General features: G+C 41.8%; 1 protein-coding gene across 6 annotated transcripts in view; it reads right to left on the reverse strand.

The window, feature by feature from the left end:
* The window catches only part of SMAD9 (SMAD family member 9), a 75,170-nt gene extending 60,759 nt beyond the window's left edge, over positions 1-14,411 (reverse strand). For 2 of the 6 annotated variants that reach the window (XM_016925194.3, XM_016925193.3), the window contains exon 1: positions 14,202-14,411. The gene's annotated coding sequence lies outside the window, so the exon portion shown is untranslated. Of the gene's footprint in view, positions 5,726-14,201 lie in introns of those variants that run through there. The other 4 variants (XM_016925195.4, XM_009426883.5, XM_009426881.5 and 1 more) reach the window with 2 other exon arrangements.
* Positions 14,412-23,119: the final 8,708 nt, after the last annotated feature.

Here is a 23,119-nt window from a genome sequence, read left to right on the forward strand (position 1 = left end):
TGCTACATTTTCTTGCTATGTCTCAAGCAATCCTCCCGCTTCAGCCTCCCCAAGTGCTAGTATTACAAGTATGAGCCACTGCGCCCGGACAAAAATTCTTATTTCTAATCTACATGCTTTACAACTCTTAAACGGAAGTTTTAAATAAGGAGAACACCAAGGGAAAAATAACAAAGACTCAGGAATGGCAGCTAATTTTTCTTCACTGATCAAATTTCTACAGCTACAAAGGCCAAATGGCCCTTCAAATTTCATTTGAAGAATAAATGCTGTGTCATTGAATGTTATATCACACACTGGACTGTTATCTCTTATGCTGGCTAGGTATCTTTTATTCTAACCATGATTTATTTAAAATTAATGTGAACAAAAATTGGTGGGTTTTTAGAAACAGGAAATTTTAAAAAATGTTTTATTCCTTTTATTTACATGACCATATGTTATGGAATTCCACATAAGTAATTATCTTAGATGTGAAAAGACACTTACATAAATAAATGGAAAAAAATGTAGTTTCTCAAGAAATACCTCACTAAAAACCATATTCTATGCAAATCATACTTCTGATAAGGGATACACATCCAGAATATATCTCATCACCAGGAAATCGAGACAAAAAAGAAAAAAGTTAACAGAATATATTTAAAAATTCTTAAAACTCAACAACAACAAAAAACAAACCACCCAATTCAAAAAAGGCAAAGCACTAGAATAGACACTTCTCCAAAGAAGATATACAAATGGCAAATAAGCACATAAAAGGAGGTTCAACATCATTAGTTACTAGGGGAATGAGTGCAAACCAAAATCACAAGGTACCACTTCATACCCACTAGGATGGCTCTTGTCAACAAAACAGAAAATAACAAGTGTCAGCAACAATGTGTAAAAATCAAGGATGTGCAAAAATTTGCACATTGTTGATGAGAATGTAAAATGGCTTAGCAGGTGTGGGAGAGAGTCTGGGAGATCCTCAAAAAAGTAAACGTAGAATTACCATGTGACCCAGTAACTGCACTCCTAATTATACACCAAAAACAAGAAAATAGGTACTCAATGTTCATAGCATTATTTACAATAGCCAAAAAGTGAAAACAACCTAAACATCCATCAACAAATGAATGAACAAATTGTTGTATATATACAATAAAATACTACACAACCGTTAAAAAGGAATGAAATTTTGACACTTGCTACAATGTGGATGAACCTTCAAAAGATTATGCTGAGTGCAATAAGCCAGATACAGAAGGACAAATAATGCATGATTCCACTTACTTATATGAAATATCTAGAATAGGGAAATTCATACAGAAGAAAGTAGAATGAAGGTTACCAGCGGCTAAGAGAAGGGGAAAATGGGGACTATTGTTTAAATGGTACAGAGTTTCAGTTTGGGAAGATGAAAAAGTTCTGGCAATGGATAGTGGTGGTAGTTGTACATAAAACCGGAATGTGCTTAATGCCACTGAACTATATGCCTAAAAATGTTGAAAATGAGGCCATGTGCGGTGGTTCATGACTGTGATCCCAGGGCTTTGGGAGGCCAGGTGGAAAGATTGCTTGAGGCCAGAAGTACAAGACTAGCTTGGGCAACAGAGCGGGACCCCACCTCTATAAAAGTTGTTGTTGTTGTTTTTGATTAGCCAGGCGTGGTGGCACCCACCTGTAATCCCAGCTACTCAGGAGGCTGAGGCAAGAGGATGGCTTGAGCACAGGAGTCTGAGGATGCAATGAGCTATGATTGCACCACTGCACTCCAGCCTGGGTGACAGCAAGACCCTGACTCTAAAAATAAATAAATAAACGTTAAAACGGTAAATTGCATTACTATTTATATTTTACCACAATAAAGGAAAATCCTATCCAAATGTTATAGTAATTTGCTTCATCACTACCTTCAAGGGATTTTACAAATGGAGTTTCTCCCTCTGCCAAATTAGAGGTATTTTAATAAACTCTAATTTTCAGGTAGAAAATAATGTGCCATCGGTACCTGGAAGCCTTGGAAGAAAACAGAATCCCTGATAAGGTAAAATGCTGGGAAATCTTCACACTCGCCCAGGCCCAGTTACGTTCAGCAGCCCACCCTCTCTGAAGGACAGCCAGTCCCATGAGATCCCCGGCAGGCTGCCTGCCTTTCAGATCCTTTCTTCTACTTAGTGCCAATTAATGTAAACATATCCATTTTCTCTGATGGTGGTGGTTTTGAGGGGGAGAAGAAAGTACTGTTTTTAAAATAACAGTTGCTTCTATACTAAAAAGGGGAGAAAATATGGAACAATCTCTAGAGAAACCTTTTTTAATGAGATCTGTTTTCTGTTTCACAACCATCCAACAGCAATGTTACATGCCATGAATCAGTATTATTCAGCTTGATTTTCTCAGAACAAGTTATTCTTGTAATGCAAACTATAAAATTTCTTCAGTCAAAACAAATAATTAAATACAACAAACATTCCTAGATTCAACAACTGTGAGCATTCTGAAAGAAGACAGAAATACAAATTTCTGTTATGCTAAATTTTACTAATACCCCAGAATCTCCATGACTTCAAATCAATTGAAAAGTTCACAAAATTCAAAATTCATTCTTTCATAAAACTGACTTTAGGATCCCTCCTGGAATAGGAATATAACAGAATAGAATCTACTACATAAAAATATTGGGTTAAGTGAATTTACCTTACAATACACAACTAAATATGAGAATATTTGAAGTTCATTTTAAAAATACATTATCATCACTCCTGAATTTGGGTATACTGTGGCCCAGAGGAAGTGACATAATAATCGCTTGAGTCTCATCTGATAAAATAGTCAAAAGGAAAAAAAAGAAGTGAAAATAAAAACAAATTAGCAACTAAACAACTAATTATGGTGGGAGGAGAAAGAACACACACAATCTCACTGTAAAATCAGAGACTCTCCAATAACGGCTGGATTTTTTATATTCACACTGAATTTCACATGAAACTGAAGGCCATGACTACAAGGGATATATGTGGCCCAAATGAAGACTCTTGGTTTACCAGGCAGCCTTGTGCTCTTGGCAATGAAGTACTATGGTAAGCAGATGTCACTGGAATTTATACTTAATAAGCCACTTGGGAAGCCTTGGTCTACATTTACTTACATCCCTGAGATACAGTTCTCTTGGCCACTCGTACAGTTTGATTTTTTGGCTAGAATGTTACTATTGATTGGATATCATTTTTAAAGTTTCAACGGAGATTTTGAATTATTTTTTAAATTAAAGAGACTAGATATAGTTTTTATTGTTGCTCATTATCACTTCTTTGGAAGACAGAAACACTATTCCATTGCCTGTTTGCTATGTAGTGAAAGGGAAGTAGAATGGGCATTAAAGCAGCAAAGACAGGAGTCTAAAGGTCATGCCCAATAGTTTGGGTCACTTAAGGTAGGTTTAGAATGCTGTATATTTTTCCATGTAATAGTCTGAATATTAAGATCATATTTAAACATTTCAGTGATAAGCCAACATAACAGTGATACAAGAGAAGGCCAGCACTACCTTGTAGAGATCATGGTGTAAGTTTCTAGTATTGCAACCTACATTCTTTACACATACGTAATAAACTGTATATAATTTACACACACATATAGTCAGCATATTCTTGGAAACACTGTATGCCACCCCACAAATGTGTTATTTTATTATTTAAGTTTGGAAGGGCCCACAATTTAATGCTTCCAGAAGCAAGAGGCAACATGATATAATGAATAAAACACAAGAATGGAGGAAGAAGACTCCAGTCTGAGTGCTAGTACCATCACTGTCATCTTCAAGTAATTAGTCACCTCCATATTGTTTCCTCCTCTGTAAAATGGAAACAATAGTCATTACCTTTTGTGCAGAAGTACTGAGGGGATGTGAGAGAAAGCAGTTTGAAAACTGTAAACTAAGATAATATTGTATATTACCAACATGGAGTTATACCTCTGTTTATTCCTCCTGTAGGCTTCACTGTGGGAGTTAAAAGGTGCCCCAAAAATTAAAAACAACCGGCTGGGCGCAGTGGCTCACGCTTGTAATCCCAGCATTTTGGGAGGCCGAGGCGGGTGGATCACGAGGTCAGGAGATCGAGACCATCCTGGCTAACACGGTGAAACCCCATCTCTACTAAAAATACAAAAAATTATCCGGGCGTGGTGGCGGGCGCCTGCAGTCCCAGCTACTCAGGAGGCTGAGGCAGGAGAATGGCGTGAACCCGGGAGGCGGAGCTTGCAGTGAGCCGAGATCGCGCCACTGTACTCCGGCGTGGGGGACACAGCGAGACTCCGTCTCAAAAAAAAAAAAAAAAATTAAAAACAAGCTCTTTAAACTAAAATTTAACCACCATTGACTCCAGGATCCTCAAATACACTATGTTCAAATGTAGAGATGGAACCATAGTGAATATGAGAAGAGGGAGGGATGAAAACACAGACCACAGAGAATTTGCAGGGCAATGAGACGACTCTGTCTGATACTACCATGGTGGATACATGTCATGATACACTTGTCCAAACCCACAGAATGTACACCACCAAGAGTGAATCTCCCAAATTTCTACTCTGAGTCTGTATCCATACATTTCACACTTAAAAGCCCACTAAATATCATGAGGTGGGGGTTGTGAGTTGACGCCTGTAACATCAATTTCAAATAAGGCTGTTCGCAATCTGGCCTCCCCAGACTACATTCCCAGCCTCATCTCTTTTCACTCCCTTTGCCCATCACTCCTTCCCTCCCTGCCCAGAAGGCCCCTGTGCAGCTCTATCTTTCCTGCTCCTTCTTCAAAACAGAGCTGGAAGCCAACTTCCTGGAAACCTTCCCTGGAGGCCCCCAGGCAACAGCACTGATCAGCTCTCTGCTGCTCCTCTGGGCTTCCACAGCACCTAACATGTGCTAGTCACTCACAACAGCACTTACCACACTTGAATCCCCAGATTTGGTAAGTGTTTTCTCCAGAGATGCCTAGCCTTCTATCAGGCCACAAGCCAAGCCACATTGTGGTCTGTACTACCTACCTAGCATGCAGGAGGCCATCAATAAATGTTGAATGAATGAAAGTAAAATCCAGTTTTATCAATACCATTAACTATTGTGTTATTAATATTATTATTACTATTTTGAGAAAGGGTCTTGCTCTGTCACCCAGGATGGAGTGCAGTGGCGTGATCATGGCTCACCGCAGCCTCAACCTGCCAGGCTCAATAGATCCTCCCCCTGCAGCCTCCTGAGTATCTGGGACTACAGGCACGCCCCACCAAGACCAGCTAAATTTTTTAAATATTTTTCTCATAGAAGGGTTTTCACCATGTTGTCCAGGCTGGTCTCAAACTCCTGGGCTCAAGCAATCTGCCCCCCTTGGTCTCCCAAAGTGCTGGGATTACAGGCATGAACCATTGCACCTGGCCAACTATTGTATCATTAAGCCCCATGTAATTAATTGAAGTTCTAACCTAAAGCCCATTGCTTTACTAACGCAATACAATAAATTTCTTTGAAAGACAGAATTATATAATGCATTCCCTACTTCCTATGCATAGTCTATCTACTTAAGGTAATATTATATAGAGCATAATCTGTCTGAATACTTGCAAAGTATTAAATGGCTATAAATAATCTGCTTAATATATATATTTTTAATGATGTGTGGGCAATTTTAAAAATTTTATAGATGTGTGTCTCGAGGAAGGCTGTTTCCCGGCCAAAGGCTGCCTGGGGCGGGGGGGGGGGTGGAGTTCATAAACTGATAAAGAATCACAAATAAGCTGTGTTATGAACTGCTGTTCGGGGAAGCTCAATTTTTTTTTTATTTTTTATTTTTTGAGACAGAGTTTCGCTCTTGTTTCCCAGGATGGAGTACAATGGCACAATCTCAGCTCACTGCAACCTCTGCCTCCTGGGTTCAAGCGATTCTCCTGCCTCAGCCTCCCCAGTAGCTGGGATTACAGGCATGTGCCACCACACCCAGCTAATTTTGTATTTTTAGTAGAGATGGGGTTTCTCCATGTTGGTCAGGCTGGTCTTGAACTCCCAACCTCAGGTTATCCGCCCGCCTCAGCCTCCCGAAGTGCTGGGATTGCAGGTGTGAGCCACCGCACCCAGTCGGGGAAGCTCAGATTTTTATTTGCTAAAGCAGTGGAGATGGTGTGTCAACTGCTTAGCTAGGAGTTGTGGCCATTTAAAAGCATGCAAACCACTTGAATTTGCCTTCACTCTTCCAAATACCCCTTTGATTATGTGATTCTTCTGTTCAAACCATTTAATAGTTATCTTGACTACGGGTTAAAATTGAATAGTTCTCCTTTGCCTACAGATTAAATCCAAATTCCTTGCCCTTCCTTCCACCTTACCCTACAAAAACCAACCTATTTAGGGAAGAGAAAGGTGGGGTCGTTGAAAACCCAACATATTTAGGGAAGTGAAAGGTGGAGTGGTTCAAGTATCAACAATGAAGTGGACACTACCCTAGCAGCTGAATATTTCAAGATAAGACATGGTCCCTTTCCTCTATACTACTATTGAGACAGCAATCTAAGCACATTATTATCAGGCAAGTAATAGGTGCACTATTACAACAGTTACTAGAATAGTGTATTCAAAGTGGTCTGGAGGCCCCTGGCTGGCTAAAAGGGTTGGGTGGGGTTTCCTATAGGACCAGCCATGCAAACTCACCCTTGAACCAGTAAAGGGTAGCAGGGAAAAACAGGAGGAAACTGTACAAAGGCTGGATCCTCCTCCTGACAGACTCAGTAAGTAGTGAAATTCCATGGCCTAGGGATGTTCTCAGCATCTCTAAGTTCTCATAAGGACTTACTGAAAGAATCTCTTCCTGTTTATGTCTTCTATTTTACCTCTACCTTCTAGTTTACCTCCCAAATCCCAAATGAGATCATTCTCATTATCCTTGACAAGACTAACTAAAAATTCACACACAGAAAATACGGAAGTCTAATCAGGAAAAATACAGTCATCCCCAGGTATCTATGGGGGATTCAGTCCAGAATCCCCACAGACACCAAAATCCAAGGATGCTCAAGTCCCTCGTATAAAATGGTATATTTGCATATAACCTACCACATCCTCCCTTATACTTTAAATCATCTTAGCTTACTTATAATACCTACTATACTGTAAATGCTATGTAAATGGTTTTTATATCTTATTTTTTATTTGTGTTATTTTTAATTTTTTCTCCAATATTTTTCAATTGCGGTTGGTTGAATCTGTTGATGCAGAAACTGCTGACTCACAGGGCCAGCTGAATAGAGAAATAAACCCAAATAGATTACAGTTTGGGGAAGTAAGACATCTTACTATTGGAGAAATATTTTAATATTTGCTTTCTTGATCTCTTTCACGCTAACTACGCTATGAAATCCTGGAGACTAGGATTTTATTTTTGTCACTTTATTTCGTTGTGTAGTCCCCAGGGCCTGTTCTGGGGCCTCACAGGCAGTGTAGACACAATAGGCACAGAGTAAATAATGGTTGAATGAATATCCTATACAAGCCCCATAAATTTACAAGTTCCACCTTCTAAAGTGATTGCTACACCCACAAAATTGCAACACTTTAAAACCCCAAGATATAATCAATACAACTTTAAAAAAATAAAGTGTATTTAGAATATCTTGTAATAAAATTAGATGCAATGACAACAGAAAGCAAGAAAAACTGCCACTCCTTTGAAATAATACCAACTTGTCATTATTTGCAAACACAGCCAACACCTAATGACTGCTTTGTGTAAACATATAGTCAATGAGCTGAAAGGGAAGCATTCATGTCCATAAATGTTTGTCTTTGACAAATATTTTATTCAACTCCTATTCCTAAAAATAAAATTCTACTTCCACTAGAAAACAAAGAATGACTAAATGCATAAACAAGAGAAAGAAAACCACGAGACCTAAAATCTTTTTAGCTTAACACATTTTTCATCTTCCACATTCATTACCACCATTCTTGGCTTCTAATAATCACTTATGTCATTAATAATAATCACCCATATCATCAATCACTGGTGGTCTTGCTTTATGAACAAATGGTGTTCAATCCTGCATAGTTATTTGGAAACTGGAATTCACTTTCCCCTAGAACAATGTCATGAGTGCTAATGTACTTCCCTAGCCAGCTCACCAGGATCCTCTCAACTCACAACGCAGGTGCCTTTCATACTACTAACACTAATTCAAATATGTGATGTCTACCTTTGGCATCTGCCAATCTGCTTTCTGTAACACCCTCTTTCCACACTTAGGTGCCTCAAACTTCTCAACAGTGCTACTGCCCAAGCCTTAAAATGACTTACTCTTGGGCCAGGCGCGGTGGATCACGCCTGTAAACCCAGCACTTTGGGAGGCCGAGGCCGGCGGATCATGAGGTCAGGAGATCGAGACCATCCTGGCTAACATGGTGAAACCCTGTCTCTACTAAAAATACAAAAAATTAGCCGGGCGTGGTGGCAGGTGCCTGTAGTCCCAGCTACTTGGGAGGCTGAAGCGGGAGAATGGCGTGAACCCGGGAGGTGGAGCTTGCAGTGAGCCGAGATGGTGCCACTGCACTCCAGCCTGGGCGACAGAGAGAGACTCCATCTCAAAAAAAAAAAAAAAAAAAAGACTTACTCTTCCTTCTTCCTTCCTCACTCCTCCTCTCAGCCAAACTCCAATTCTCTCACTGTGATTCTCAGCAAAGAAAGGAGCAAGATGAATTCATGAACTTATGATGAAGTGTACTGATAAGAGATGTCAAATATTCTGCCACAAAGTGGGAAACTGATGGAATCTGTGAATCCCTTTCTGCGTTACCATTAACTCCTGAAATGTGGTACTACCAAGTCAGTTAAATTTAGATACAAGAATTCAGAAAGCAACTCCTGGCACTTCAGTTGAACGCTACCATCCATCAAATGCTTCTTTAAAAAGACCTGCAAATCTGCTGTAAGCTTTCCATAGCCCACAAGTACTTACGACAAAATCCTTTAGAATGACATTAACCATTGCACAATTACTGCGTTTTGTGAAAACAAATCAAAATACACAGTAACCAAAGTAAATCTGTATTTGATAGGCTTCTAAGCACTTTAACAGATGAAAAGTAAAAAACAGGCTGTATGGAAGAAGATATTCCATAGATTAAAGCAGTCATTTAAGGCAAATGGCCCAGTCTATCTAGGGATGTGCTCCTGGGGTCAGTGAGTTCAGGATGTGGCTACCTCACAGTGTTCACACTTCTACTACTTGCAAACTCTAAGTCGTCAGAATCCTCAACTCAGAATCCCCAATGTCACCAACACGTTTGAATGGCCCCAAGACCACATGTATGCTATCCAGATTCCTTTGTTCAGTGATAGAAAACTGGCAACTGGTGTCCTAGAATGAATGGGCATCCCTGGCACTCCTAGTGCTTGTAAACTGAAGATTGCTTTTCGCAACTGCAGCACCAAACTCTCCTCGGGACTGAGGAGTACATGTTTTCTATTTATAGTCCCTCAGAATTAAATATGAAAAAGAAAAGGAAGTGATCAGATATTAAGTATTAAATTTCCCCAAGGGGAAATTCACATAAAAATAATCCCCACCAGTGAATCAGCTAATCAGAGTACCAAAGAATGAGACAAAGAGAGAGAGAGAGAGAAGATTTTGATATTTCATATCTAAAAAAGAGGAATTGGAAATTGTCATTATAGGAAAAAATCAGAACTACATAGCTCTCCTTTACAATTATTCTTTGGGTTAAACTTTTTTCTTTGAATTAAATGTGGGCTGGGAATGAGGGGGAAGAACCATAATCTCTTCAGTGCTTATGACTTCTAAAGTGTTACAACCGTGTGCACACACATATACAATCCACCTTAATATTTATGCCTTTTATTTTAAATTCTGAATTTAAATTTTATATTGGGAGTCGTTTTGATTCTTGAAAAATGCGTTTTGAGCTGATTAGAGCTTCCCAATTAAAACGGTACAATTGACTATATTATATGGGCATGACATTTATAAGCAAATTCTATTTTTCACATCATATTAACTTTAATACTGGATTGTTACACAGAACATGATATATTTTAAAATGAGAGTTAGTATTGTTCGATAATAGAATGACCGAGGCACAGAAGGGAGATTCTGCCTCTGACGAGGTTGATAACAAGACCCTTTATACATCCAACGTGAACAAAGCAGCAGCTCATCTCAGTAGCAGTCTGCTTTTCTTTTGTGAGCATAGTTTGAAACACATACACTAAAAACAGTATCAATTTTTATGCGGCTATGGTGGGGGGAGGAATCAGCATATCGTGTTAGCAATTTTCTGTGGAATCACATTAGTGTTTCATTGTGGTAGCCATATCACATTAAAATCTGTTTTTCTACTAAATGGCTTCCATTGTGTATTTAGTGAATCTGATATGGAAAATTGCTAATGCAATAAGAGTATCACAGAAGCTTTCCTGACTGTAATGCTCAGCCACAATATTCAGGAGAAGGAGGCTCTCAACTGGGCTGAGGGGATTTCAGGCCTCTTAACTAGTCCTCAGCTCAGATTCAACACCAGCTTCTTGAAAGATGGACTTTATCCTATGGGTGAAATGCTTTTACAGACTTTATTTCAGGAGGGACCATGGGTTCAGTGAAAAAATGTGTCATGTATTTGTTATTTATTGATAGAGTACTATAAAGGGCACTGTGGTCAGCATTCAGAGAATAAAAAAGGTAGATGAAACAGTCCCTTCCTTCCTGGATCTTGTAAGGATGGTCTGAGGGGAAGAAATAAATTAGTCTATGAGTAACTTAATACAAAACAGGTAAGAGTTGAAAAGGCGAAGAGCCACAAGAGCTCGAAGGAGGACATACCTGGGACCAGGGTCATCACAGAAAGTCCCGTGAAGGCAGAGCCTGAACAGGGCATACAAGATGAAGAAGTCATATTTGAGGATCCTGTGGGAGGTGGGGAAGCTGGGAAGGCCTCAGCATGGGGTAAAGGTGCACAGGAGAGGAAAGCCAGGGTATGCATGGAAACTAGCATTTGCTATTTTAACTGCAGCATAAAATAGGGAAAGACCGGGAAGATAAGCCTGGAAAAGTGGTCTTGGGTCAGCCTAACACAAAAGGAAGCCGACACCAAAGGAGAGCAGAATACAAGTCAGGCAAGTGCGGCCGAGGTGTCCGTCATGGTTTTGGGGTAGGAAGTGTCAGGATGAAGACCACCAAGCAAGAAGAACATCCAGTTTTCATGGGTATAATGACTCCTAATGCTAACAGATATCTTGAAATCCTAACAACTTTAGTTGACACAAGTTTCTTAAGAGACAAAATTTACCGGAATATTTATTTTAAAAGGTTAGTTTATTACCAAGGGATAATTGTTTATTTTTTTAATGTCCTTACTTAGGACATGGACATTCACCAGGATAACATGAAACATTGTGAAAATGCTCACAGTATTGTTAAGTACTTATGCATTTACCGTTTGCATTTTTTTTTTTTTGCTTTAGAATAACTTTTCAACCCACTAGCAACAGTAACCAAGGAAATATAAATCCAACAGCCTAGAATTACAACTATTTGAGAAGATTCATGGTTTCAACGTACTGCTATATTTACTGTTTCATTCTGGACAGTTTCCCGTTTCTTTAACTCCTCTCTAAGTGTCCAAAACAATATACAGAAAGTCTGCACTAAGCTTCGTTAAAGCTTTAAAATTTAGCATAGTATGTCTGGCAAATCAGAAAAACCACATATTTGTCATAACCTTTACCTTCCCTAAAATCAGAGTACATCCTGTGGATAAGGATTATTTCCCACATATTAAAGCAGAACATGATGAAACTGCTGTCCTATTTATTACAGAGGGAATGTCAGATATAAACTAGTTACCTTAATCCTACAGTGCTCACTTACGAAACACCATCCCTCCAGTTTGGCAATGCATAGTGCACTCTCATTAATCAGAATTAAACTATTTGGAAAACATATTGAGTATTTTCATACTGACATTGAATATTTTCATCTTTATGAAACAATTTCTGGACAGACTTTTTTCCCTCCAACTGACCACATGATTAGTAAAGATAGTGTACCACTTGTTTATTACTTATGGATATCTTTAGTAATGTTTCATTTAAAAAACAAAACAAAACTCTTCTTTCTCATCCATGTCTTGGGCAATCACAGATGCAAGAGTTGACATCTGTGAATATTTTCTGATTACTTACTAACTAGGAATATATACGTTAAAAAAAATTTTTAAAGGAGAAAAGCCAAATAGTTCATGTTGACTTTGAAAGACTGATGACAATGATGTGGCAATTCTAAAGTACTTAGAGGTTTAACCCAAAATTTGTTTACGTCTTTGATTTTTAGTAAACACTGCACTGATAAACATGAGTTTGTTCAGATCAAGAGTATGTTGGCATTCTCTTAAGCATAGTTTGAAACCAGAGAGCTCAAGCATAAAACAGCTCTGACAAAGATAACCAGTCAAGCATAAAAATGGGAGTTGGTTGTGTCAGAATACATTAAGAGGCCGAAGGCTGTCTGGCAGACAGCTGTCTTGCCATCATTGAAGGTGACTATTACCACTAAAAGTTGTTTTTCGGATACAGTACTTGAAATTGCTGTCATCTTGTATTTAAAATGCTCCTTATTTATAAAGCGTCACATCCTTTTCTTAACTGAAGCCTCCTTCTTGGATAACCACAAACCTAAAAGCAGTCTAAAATTGTGCTGATGCTTTCCTACAAGCACAGGGAAACTCTTTTATTGAATCTTTGTCTATTTGGAGTTGAGAATGTCTTTGGCTTTTATATTTTAAACGCCTTCTTAAATATAGATCACTATTTTTAAAATGTAAACATCCAAAGGCATTCCCTCACACTTGGAGGAATGCTAAGGCAGGAGATATGCTTGTAGTAGTCACATTTCACTTTCCCAGACGGGTGCCACAAACGTTCCGCTCAGTTACTGCTTAGGAGGCAGCATTATTAAATGCCTCACGACTTAACGGTCAGCCTCCATGCTTCTTGCTAACCTACATTTCCAAAAGATCATCCGAGAAATCTGGCAAGCCACCGAAATGGTACTAGTAAACTGGATCCATCCAAAGCACTCCACAGTGCCCTGTGGGTGTGTTTCTCACTGTAAACTACTGGGTAAAGAATTTACATACAATTTTATCTCCCAACTCGATTTGTATCCTTTGTAGGTTAGTTCTCAGGAGTACCCACTCCAGCCCAGAAATAAGTCAACGTAGTACTTCCAAACTATCACTTCAAATGTCCACGGTCAAGGGCAGGAGGAGGAAGGAATAGTAACGGGAAGACTTGTCAGCGATTAGCCATCCATAAAAATGTTCTCCCAGCGCTCCTCCTTCCGATCACAAAGCTGGCGTCAGGCAGTCTCCTGTATCTGCTCCCCACCTCGCCCCCTCCCCTCTGCGGAGAGCTGGCACCGAGGGGCGGGCCAAGGAAAAGACAAACACGCCGGCTCCGACACAGTCCAAGCGCGAGCCCGGAGACACTTCAACAACATTCCTAACTTTTTTCCTCGCTTCGCATGCCTCAAAGGTAAACAAAGCAAAAAGCCTACGAAACAGAAGGCAAGTGAGGCCAATTCGGCACTAGCGAGTTTAAAAGTGGCCCCCAAAGAGTCACAATGACGACCCCCGCCGCCCCCTCTGTCCGCTGTCCCCGATCTCCAGCTACAGCAAGCGACTCCTCAGGCGCCTATCCTGGTCACTGCCCACGCCCCGGGCCCCAGCCCCGACCTGACCGCCGCCCCCGCCGCGGGTCGAACATCCCCTGACAGGTCCCGGGGCCCGCGGCGCGGGCGGATGCAGGCGCGAGGAAGGCGAGCTGCGCCGCGGCCAACTCCCCAGAGCGGTCCCCTCCGGCCCCGCGCCCACCCCACCCCACCCCACCCCAGACAGGCTCCACCAAGAAACCCCGGGACAACGAGCGCCAAGAGCCAAGCCTCACGCCGAGAAGCCTCCCAGGCTGCCCCGAGGACGAACAACCTCGCCCTCCACTCAACGCGCTCACACGCACGCACACAAGCAGCGCGCGGCCGAGGAGGGCACGTCTTACCTGTCCCCGCGGTGCCACTCATCCCTCCCCCACCCAGGTCCGGCGCCCCCCACCCCGCCCCCGCGGTGGTCCCCCGGCCGCCCGCTCCGAGCGCCGCGCACTCACTGCCTGGCTGCGCGCGCCCAGCGCCTGCAGGGCCCGGCGGCGGCGGCGGCGGGGACCGAGACAGCGGCTGCAGCGGCGGCGGCGGCGGCGGCGGCCCCAGCCGGCGTCAGTCAGACTGGAGCCGCGAAGCCTCATCGCCCGTATTAGTGCGCCGACCTGGAAAGCGGCCAGGGAGCCCTGCTTGCGGCCCGCCCCCGCCCGCCGCCGCGCGCTCTGGCCGCTCCGGGAGCCGCAGAGGAGGGGGCTGCGCGGGCCCGGCGGGGGGCGGGAGCGAGACCGGCCCCACGGCCACGTGCGCGGAAACTCGCGGCGCGGGGGTGGCGGGGTAGTACTCCTCGCAGCGGCCTGCAGCTCGGTTCCCGCCTCTTCCCCACCCCCAGCCCCGGGCTGCCCTCTCGGTCCCCCTGCGCGACCCCAGGCTCGGCCCCTGCCCGGCCTGCTGGGGTGGCCCCGGGGTGGGGTGGGAGCCCTTTGTCTGCGTGGGTCGCCTCGCGTCTCTCTCTCCCACCCCACCTCTGAGATTTCTTGCCAGCACCTGGAGCCCGAAACCAGAAGAGTTGTCAGCCCAACAAGAATATAGGATCACCCGCCCATCAGTCTGGAGACCCTTCTGAGCTGCTGTTTCTCACATGTTTCTGGGCCCTGATAGTGACTCTCACTTGCCCTGTTTGTTCCTGATTTGCTTTTCGGAGTAAAGGGATCCTGTCCCCATGGGCAGTGACAGAGCAACTGGGCCGCAATGGCATAGGCAGAAGAAAATCTAATCACTCTGGGAGTGAGTGGTGGTTAAAACGACTCATGTAATTATGTGGATTGTAATTTCCTTACACATATTTATTTGCTTAACAACCCAGCATGTGAGATATATTATCTAATCTAATAAAAGATACAAACTTATGGGCACACAGCAATGTTACTGTACAACTTTCTCGTCTCACGGCCTGGCTGTCCCCCAGGTAGCCTGCCTCTTAAAGTCACTGTGGACTCCTGGAACCCACTCAGAAACGCCACTTAGGAAGAACCACCTCTGATTCCCCATCAGCCCGTAGCTCCTCACAGAAAAGGCATTTGCTGCAGGGGTGAACGTGGAATAAAGCCACAGGGCAGTTTTCAGCTTGCTCCTGTGTGCAGGAAAGTCATACCTCCAGTTGGCCCCGATGGCGGCTCCGAAATGTAAAGCAAGGCCTTAAATTTAACTGCTTTTTCTAGTTCTCAAAGCACTGCACTTTCTTCATGGCAGATGCTATTTTTGCATTATTATACCGTTGTAGTTGAACGGTGATTTGTTTAAAACAACATTTGCAGCAGAACCTTAAATACCATGCCTTAACCTCAAAGTCTTCTTTCTACACTGGCCCAGATACCTCTGCACCCGGCTATGTGTTGGGTTTGAGATTGTCCTGGGCGAGAAACACCAGGAAACAGCGGGACTGGTAAGGGCTACAGATTATATATTAAGGATTAGGCTGGATGTGGACTTTATTGCCAGTAAACTAATTAGGTCCTCAGAATTGATACCTTGTGGCTCAAGTTTTTAAAAATTAAATTAAGAAAAGAAATGGCCCAATCACTATCTCAGTTTCCTTCTCGTATATGAGCATAATGCGGAGGACAAGATGCAGAGAAAGAAATTATAACCTCTGCGGCGCTGGCTCATGCTTCTGGCATGGAGTCTTTCTCAGTTCGCGGAATTCTCTTGACTCTTGGCAGGCCTTTGATTTAGAGTATGTCTAGTCTGCTCTTTTCTGTACGTTCTCATTTACATACCAGGATATTTCTGCACGATGATGACTTTTTCCTGCCTAAACATTAGTCTGTCACTGATATAATTCCTATCATGTATTCCTCAAGGCTAGTATAGAAAGTTAATCCATTACACTCAACAACAATAAGATCTGGTGAGTTCCAAGAAGGAGAAAATGCTTGGCCTAAGACAGAAGGCGCAGTGTTGACACTCCATTTTACAGAAGCTGGCTGTCCTGGTTAATGGAAAGCTAGACTTTGCTTTATCTTTCCCGGTGATTTCTTGATTGGCTGTGGTTTTACTGCTTAATAGAACTTCCACCAAAACATTCTGTTATGGGAATCATATGAAAGGAGAGACTCAGTCAGAGGTTGTGATTTGGTAGAACCGCCAGTGAAATTGTGGTTCAGGACCTCAAAACCACGGCAAAACTGAAATCTGTTTTCTGAAAGATGGTAAGGTCTTGGCCTAACACGAGCTGCAGCCAGCTGTGGCCGTGTGAGAATAAGAATATCCTTTCAAGAGATAACAGACATCCAGAATTTTATGGAAAATCTTACAACTTAAAATAGTTTTTTTCTGTCGCCCAGGCTGGAGTGCAGTGGTGTGATCTAGATTCACTGCAACCTCCGCCTCGTGGGTCCAAGCAATTCTCCTGCCTCAGCCTCCCGAGTAGCTGGGACTACAGGTGCATGCCCCCATGCCCAGCTAATTTTTGTATTTTTAGTGGAGATGGGGTTTCACTGTGTTGATCAGGCTGGTCTCGAACTCCTTATCTCCAGTTGATCCGCCCTCCCAAAGTGCTGGGATTACAGGCAGGAGCCACTGTGCCCAACCACAACTTAAAATATTTTGCAACCCACCTGGGTTTTATGGTGAACCAAGTTTGGCTAGCAATTTGCAGCCTCTGGGTTTCACTTCTCTTGAGTCCATTTGGCATCTCTCTTTTTGTTCTATGAGAGAGAAACAATAACCAAGGTCATGAAATCAATCAAATTAGAGCTTTTCGTCCTGGGAGAGAACAAACCCTTTCTCAAACCGACACAATATTTGGCCTTTCTTCCACTGTCAGGCTTCACAAGGAGGGCTGATATTTGTTTCTTCTTCCTTGCCACCCCACCCTTCCTAATTTCACCAAATCTGGCTTTTGTCTTCCGCTGTGCACTGTTTGATTTCAGTGCTGTTCTAATATTCTTAGAGGTCACCGGTGACCTTTTAATCATTAATTCAGTGTTTTGTTGACTATCATTCTTTTTAAAAAAATTTTGAAACGCACCTTTATTATTTCAGTTAAATTCATGTTACTATTGGAGTTAATCAGATTTATTCATTTATTTAAAAATGTGCTTAGTAATATGTTATTTGGAACCATTTTAGGGACTAGATGAGACTGACTTTTTTTTAATGTCTGATTTTTTTTTCCTGCCTCAGGTTTATTTGTACAAATAGCACGGGAGAACACCAACCCCATGTACACGGCATCCCGGGGGTGTCGCGCTAGTCCTCTGTCCTCACGTTGGCAGACAAAGACAAAGATCTCTACTCTGAAGCCTTTGTAGGAGGCTGGGCACTTAGGGAGCCTGAGCTGGAACTGGAGCTGGAGCTGCAGCCTGGGTCTTGATTTATTCCTTGGCCTTGGCCTTTGGCCAGTACAGCCTGAGCCCCTGGGCAATGAGGGCACGAGCATACTTCCCAAGCTTGGGGTAGGGCAATATAGGCAAGTCGATCAAGCTTGCAGCTGACTCCCTTTGGGATCTTGGGCTTAACCTCCTTGGGCTTTACGAGGGCCTTGATAGCCTTGGCACGTGCACTCATGGCCTTGGCACTGTTGGCCTGCATCTTCTTTGGGCCTTTCTTGTTGTGCTTCTTGGCAAAGCACGTGTTCCTCAGGAACTCAGGGCCCACCCCCCTTAAGAGATTCGTATCGGCTGGGCGCAGTGGCTCAGGCCTGTAATCCCAACACTTTGGGAGACCGAGGCAGGTAGATCATGAGGTCAGGAGATCGAGACCATCCTGGCTAACACGGTGAGACCCCCGTCTCCACTAAAAATACAAAAAATTAGCCAGGCGTGGTGGCGGGCACCTGTACTTCCAGCTACTCGGGAGGCTGAGGCAGGAGAATGGCCTGAACCCGGGAGGCGGAGGTTGCAGTGAGCCGATATCGCGCCACTGCACTCCAGCCTGGGTGACAGAGTGAGACTCCGTCTCAAAAAAATAAAAGAGAGAGATTCGTATCTTTGTGATCAGAGTTTCTTGATGCCATTTCTGTGCAGTTTTTGGGACTGGTTGTGTGTGGTGTGGTTCTTGGACTTAGACATGTCTGCATCGTAAGCCGTGGCTTCCTGGAAGTGGAAGCTAATGTCTTTAATTTTTTTAAATGCACAGTTCAGTAGTCTTAACTATTGTCTTGCAGCAACAGATCTCTAGAACTTTTTTATCTTGCAAAATTGAAACTCAGTGCCTATTAATCACTAATGCCGTCTCCCCCAGTTAGAAACTACCTTTCTACTTTCTGTCTCTGTGATTTTTGACTGATTTGGATACTTCATATGAGTAGAGTCGTACAGTATTCGTCCTTTTGTGACCGGCTTATTTCACTTAGCATAATGTCCTGGAGGTTTATCCATGCTGTAGCATGTGACAGGATTTCTTTATTTTTTTAAGGCTGTATAACATTCTGTTATTGCGTGTATATACCATATTTTCTTTATCCATTCATCAGTGAACATTTGAGTTGCTTCTACCTTGTGGCTGGTGTGAAAAAATGAACATGGGTGTGCAAGTATCTCTTTGAGATTCTGCTTTGAATTCTTTGGATATATATCCAGAAGTGGATTGTTGGAGCAAACAGTAATTCTGTTTTTAATTTTTTGAGAAAACGCTGTATTGTTGTCCACAATGGCTGCCACATTTTACACGCCCACCAACAGTGCACAAGGGTTCCAATTTCTCTACATCCTTGCCAACTCTTGTTATTTTGTGTTCTTTTGACAGTGACCATCCTACAGGGTGCGAGGAGATGGCTCGTTGTGGCTTTGATTTGCATTTCTCTTATGAATAGTGCTGTTGAACATCTTTTCGCATGCCTGTTGGCATTTGTATACCTTCTTTAGAGAAATGTCTGTTCAAGTCCTTTGCCAATGTTTTATTCTGGTTGTAATTGTGGTGGTTGTTGCTGTCCAGTTGTAGGAGTTTCTTATGTAATCTGAAGATGAACCCTTATCAGATATGTGATTTGCAAATATATTCTCCCGTTCTGTAGGTTGATTTTTTTATTCTGTTGAATGTTTCTTTTGATGCACAGACGTTTTTTCAGTTCGATGTTGTCCCATTTGTCTATTTTTGCTTTTATTGCTTGTGCTTTTGATGTCATATTTGCTTCTCATTCTTGATACCTCTGCTGCCCTTAACAAACCCACAAAGATTTTAATAAATTAAATCAATAAATGAATGAATATGCCATAAATAAAAAAGAACAGAAAGCCTTCTACTTACTTAAGTGGCAGGACTTACTCAACCATCAGCTCCCAGTTGAAATTTCACCTGGGCTTCCTCATAGAGTGCTCCTTCTTCCCCTCCTTGCCTCATTAGTGACTTCCCTTCCTCTGCATCCCAGTTTAAGTGTCACATCCTAGAGAAGCCTTCTTGGTCTTCTCTGACTTAGATCCTCTGTTTTGTCATCTCATATGGCCTATATCTTTCTCATTCATAATCAACACTGTTGTTCCACATTGATATATAATTTAACTATTTGATCAATATCAGTCCCCTTTAATTAATTATAACATCAAAAAGAATGAAGAGTGTGTCTGATTTTGCTCTCATTTCTCACAGCTAAAACTGCATCTGGCACATAGTAAATGCTCATTACTTCTGAAATGTAGGAAGATTTACTATGAGTAGAAGAAGAGAATAGGATAATGGATCCTGGGCTTGGGCTTGAGTTTTTGATATCCCAGGTGCAGAGCAATGAAGGAGAAAACAATGCCTGCCCCTGGACTCTTTTTTGGAAGACTTAACAGTAGTGTGTGTGTGTGTGTGTGTGTGTGTGTGTGTGTGTAGTGAGGGTGGACTGGGTGGTGATGCATGTTCATAGAGAAGTGGCAGGCATGTTAAAGGGGCTGAAGAGACAGAGTATGATCCACAAAACTTCCACTGTAAGGGTAAAACTAAGGCTTATTCTTATTTTTACGTGGGATTTAATTATTTGACGGTATATGTGGCACAGACTCTAATCCCATTATAAGGGCTTTTTTACATTTAAATTTTATTTATTTATTTCATTTTTATATATTTTTGTAGTTCGTGATGGGGGTGTTTGATTTTGTGACACCTGATCCCCATAGAACTAAATGGGCCCCATTCTTTTTGAATAGCAGCTATTTAAGTTAAAGATAAATTTAATTTTGATTTGGAAGCTGTGCAATACTTTCTGAAATAAAAGGCAACAACCTAGGGAACCTCAGAATAATAGTTGGGGTTTACCGCTAATAACGGGAAAACAAACCCTTAGTTTAAAGCCAAGTTTTGGCCTCAAATTGGCTAGAAAATGTCTCTCCTTTCCTTTAACGGACAGGCTGAAGCCATGAGACCAGCAAGACCCCTGCCTGTGTGCTGCCTGTCTGAAATGTGCTGATTTTTTTCCTCATAACTGTGAAGTGATTAACACGTTGCCTTTTTGCCATTTTCATGGTATTATCATCTTTATAATGGCTAATAAATCTTATGCTCTTCGATCCACACATTGCTCTTTCATTTAACTTTAATTTATAGAACCCTAGGAGAAATTAAAGAGATATTCAAAATACTTTAAATGCTAATAAAAGAATATCTCTAAAAGCATTTTCTGTACACATAACATGTTTCATGTGTACACAGAATCTTAAACATTTGACCTAATCACTTTTCTTCCTTGATGATGCACTTCTATGTTCACATATCATTTTTTAAAATTTTTAATTTTAGTTCTGGGGTACAAGCGCAGGATGTACAGGTTTGTTACATAGGTAAATGTGTGCCATGGTGGTTTGCTGCACCTATCAACCCATCACCTAGGTATTAAGACCAGCATCCATTAGCTATTTGTCCTGATCCTCTCCCTCTCCCCACCCTCCCTTCCCAACAGGCTTCAATGTCTGTTGTTCCCCTCCCTGTGTCCATGTGTTCTCATTGTTTAGCTCCCACTCATAAGTGAGAACATGCAATATTTGGTTTTCTGTTCCTGTGTGTGTTTGCTGAGGATAATGGCTTCCAACTTCATCCATGTCACTGCAAAGGACATGATCTCATTCCTTTTTATGGCTGCATAGTATTCCATGGCATAGATATACCACATTTTCTTTATCCAGTCTTGTTCATGGGCATTTGGGTTGATTCCATGTCTTTTCTATAGGTTCACATATCATTTAATGAGTCTTAGGTCTATTTTTTAGCCCTCTGTTGACAATAGTTAGGGGCCAGGTGCAGTGGCTCGTGCCTGCAATCCCAACACTTTAGGAGGCAGATCACTTGAGCACAGGAGTTCGAGACCAGCCTGAGCAACATGGTGAAACCCCGTCTCTACAAAAAAAATACAAAAATTATCTGGGCTTGGTGACATGTGCTTGTAGTCCTAGCTACTCGGGAGGCTGAGGTGGAAGGATCACTTGAGCCCCAGGAGACGGATGTTGCAGAGAGCCGAGATCCCACCACTGCATTCCAGGCTGGGTGACAGAGCAAGGCCCAGTCTCAAAAAAAAAAAAAAAAAAAAAAAAATTAGGGATAGAAAATTTCCTTTACAGGAGGAATACGATCAGGAAAACTATTACACAACATGGTGACTGGTGACTATAGTTAATAACAATGCATTGTATACTTGAAAATTGCTAAGAGAGTAGATTTTAACTATATATATCACAAATAAATGATGAGTGTGTGAGGTGATGCATATGTTAATTAGCTTAATTTAGCCATTACACAATGCATGCATATTTCAAAACATCATGTTTTATACCATAAATATATACAATTTTTATCAATTAAAATGAATAAATTTTTAAATAGACATAGAAGGAAACAAACCCTGATACTTATTTGTTCATTCATTGTTTTTTTTTTTTTTTTTTGAGACAGAGTCTTGCTCTGTCACCCAGGCTAGAGTGCAGTGGCACGATCTCAGCTCACTGCAAGCTCTGCCTCCCGGGTTCATGCCATTCTCCTGCCTCAGCCTCCCGAGTAGCTGAGACTACAGGCACCCGCCACCACACCCAGCTAATTTTTTGTTTGTGTTTTTCGTAGAGACGGGGTTTCACCGTGTTAGCCAGGATGGTCTCGATCTCCTGACCTCGTGATCCACCGGCCTCGGCCTCCCAAAGTACTGGGATTACAGGCGCAAGCCACCACGCCCGGCCTGTTCATTAGTTTTTGCATTACTCTTAGAGTGAGAAGTTTGAGTGGAGAAATAAAGTCTTTTTTTTTTTTTGAGACAGAGTTTCACTCTTGTCACCCAGGCTGGAGTGCAATCACTCGATTTCAGCTCACTGCATCCGCCAGCTTCGGCCTCCCAAAGTGCTGGGATTACAGGCATGAGCCACCATGCTCGGCCTGAAATAAAGTCTTTTAAAATAAAGTTGCCTATAGAATAAGGTAGGTCATAAACACATAAATAAAATATGAGATAATATTCTGTATTTACCAAATACCAAAATATTCTTTCTGATATGTACATGTGTGTTACTGTACATTTTCATTAAATTTTAGTTTGTAAGCTGACGCTCATATTATTTAATTTGGTTATCATTATAACCCTGTGGGGAAGCAACCCACATCATATCATAGATACCATGTCATAGATAAGAAAACTGACATGCACACAGCTTACCTCACTGGAAAAAGTCACATACTTGCCAATCAGTATCTGTCCCCCAAACCAATGCCTGTCTAGAGGAAAATATGATGCCCAAGAAACCACATTTTTAATGAGATTAAATTTTCCAACATATATTTCTTATGTGAAATATAAATAAGTTTCTGTTTTCATTAGAAGAATTTTTATGAAGTGAATGTAAAAAAGTGAATGTGATATGGTTGCCACTAAAGCTCAGCTATAATACATTTACTATTAATAATCAGAAAGGTGAATTGCAGGTGGCAGGTGTTAAAGAGGGTAAAACGTTACATGGGACTTGATTAAACT

Source organism: Pan troglodytes, chromosome 14, assembly GCF_028858775.2.
Source record: "Pan troglodytes isolate AG18354 chromosome 14, NHGRI_mPanTro3-v2.0_pri, whole genome shotgun sequence".
Lineage (NCBI taxonomy): Eukaryota > Metazoa > Chordata > Mammalia > Primates > Hominidae > Pan > Pan troglodytes.